We start from the raw sequence: 2500 nt of genomic DNA, 5'->3' as shown, positions 1-2500 counted from the left end.
TCCCTCCTTCACTCCTTCTTTCTTTCCTTTCAATAACCTCTTTATCACATCCTTGCTTCCTTCCTTTCTTTCTTTCCCCTCTTCTCTCTCTGTCATTTTCCCTGTTTATCCTTTCTTCCTTCTCCTCCTTCTTTCTTTCTCTTCTTTCCTTCTTCTCTTTCTTTATATTCCATCGCATTCTTCCTCTCTCCTCTTTCATCACTTTTCCTGTCTCTCCTATTCTTCCCTTCTCTTTCTATTCCTTTCTTCCTTTTCTTCCTAATTCTCTCTCTTTATATTCCATCCCATTCTTCTTTTCCTGTCTCTCCTATTCTTTCCATCTCTTCCTTTCTACCTTTCCTATTTTCCCATTCATCAATTTCTCTGTCTTTCCTATTCTTCTCCTCTCCTCCTTTCTCCGTTCTCTTTCTCCTTCACGCCATCCCCTTTTTTCCTTCTTCTCTGCATCAGGAAAATTCTCATCTGACAAATCGTGAATTTCTGTTTGAAGTTTTTTTCCTCCTCCTCCTTTTCATTTTCCTCTTTTTTCCTCCTTACCTTCGCATTCCTCTGACGTTTCCTTTAGTGGCGGCCGCTCAAAAAGGCCACTGAAAATATTTTGTGTTACGACCGTAAGGAAAATATGACAGGGGGGGTACAAACAGAGAAACACTAGAGGGACACACACACACACACGCACACACACACACTCACTCATGGAAAGTAGCCCATGGTGAGAGAGAGAGAGAGAGAGAGAGAGAGAGAGAGAGAGAGAGACTTGGAAAACAATGGGAGGAAAGGAAGATTAATCGGTTGAGGAAGAGTCTTTGGAGAGAAAGAAGAGAGGGAGGGAGAGAGGGAGGGAGAGAAGGAGGGAGAGATGGAGGAAAGATCATAATTCCCAGTAATGAAGGTGACAAGTCGGCCACCTCGAGAGAGAGAGAGAGAGAGAGAGAGAGAGAGAGAGAGGGGTAGACAGACAGACACAGACAGACAGACAGACAGACAGACAAAAGGATGAAAGGAAACGAACAAACGCACGCACCAACAAAAAAATAGAAGACGAAGGAAAAAAATTAAATGAAAGAAAGGAAACAAAGAAACAAAGAACGAGAGAAAAAAAGAAAGGAAGGAGTTGTGTCTCAGAAATCTCTCTCTCTCTCTCTCTCTCTCTCTCTCTCTCTCTCTCTCTCTCTCTCTCTCTCTCTCTCTCTCTCTCTCTCTCTCTCTCTCTCTCTCTCTCTCTCGAAATTAGGTCAAGATCTTGCTCTGAAAGTAAAAATATAAACTTCTACAGCCATTGCCACCTCTCTCTCTCTCTCTCTCTCTCTCTCTCTTTCTCTCTCTCTCTCTCTCTCTCTCTCTCTCTCTCTCTCTCTCTCTCTCTCTGTGTGTGTGTGTGTGTGTGTGTGTGTGTGTGTGTGTGTGTGTGTGTGTGTGTGTGTGTGTGTGTGTATGTGTGTGTGTGTGTGTGTGTGTGTGTGTTTTCTAAGGCGCTTCGTAATACAGGAAAAACACCTTAGCCAAGGTTCACACACACACACACACACACACACACACACACACACACACTGGAGGCAAGCCGCGTCTTCACTCCGTTCAATGGTACCAGTTTCCGGCTCCCTGTGTGTGTGTGTGTGTTTTCATAATTGTTCTGCCCTTAAATTGTACCGAAACTGAATGAATGAGAAAAGAAGAAGAAGAAGAAGAAGAAGAAGAAGAAGAAGAAGAAGAAGAAGAAAAAAAAAGAAGAAGAAGAAGAAGAATGAAGATAAATGGAAGGTTCGTTACATAATAATGAGAGAGAGAGAGAGAGAGAGAGACCCATTAGTACTGATATAATACGATGTGTTTTGACGTAACTCTCTCTCTCTCTCTCTCTCTCTCTCTCTCTCTTCCTACTTTTCTTCCTCCTCCTCCTCCACCTAAGACCTCCTCCTTATCCTAGCTATCCTCCTCCTCCTCCTCCTCCTCCTCCTCCTATTACTACTACTACTACTACTACTACTACTACTACTACCACTACTACTACTTCTACTACTCCTTCTCCTCCTATAAGGTATAAGAATTCCACCACCGTATTCCCTGCGTGTCCTAAAAGGCGACTAAAAGGGACTTCTTTCGTTCTCTCTGGACTATTACCTTTTAGTTTTCCTTCCTGCGGGTAACTGGAAGCCTAAGTGGTGGAACAATCAACTCCAATGACAAATTGAGAATAAAAATCGAGCGCCCCGCAAATACTTAATTCAAATAATGAAAGACAAAATTGAATTCCAAAGATTACGCCGAGAAACGAAAATAATCATACGTCTCAATAAAAGAAATCTAGAGCTTCATATTGCAAGCGCCAGCAAAACAAATCCTAAAGATTGTTTTGCCTCCCTAAGAAATACAAAAGTTCTCACCCCAGTATTGGCCCAATAGCAACTGTAAATGGCGAATGCACGAATGATGATAAAGAAATCGCTAACATATTGAATGATTTTTTTGCCTCCGTTTTTACTGAAGAAATCTTATCCGC

The sequence above is a fragment of the Eriocheir sinensis genome, chromosome 24, assembly GCF_024679095.1.
Source record: "Eriocheir sinensis breed Jianghai 21 chromosome 24, ASM2467909v1, whole genome shotgun sequence".
NCBI lineage: Eukaryota > Metazoa > Arthropoda > Malacostraca > Decapoda > Varunidae > Eriocheir > Eriocheir sinensis.
The sequence above is the reverse complement of the archived record's forward strand: the minus strand, read 5'-3'. Positions refer to the sequence as shown.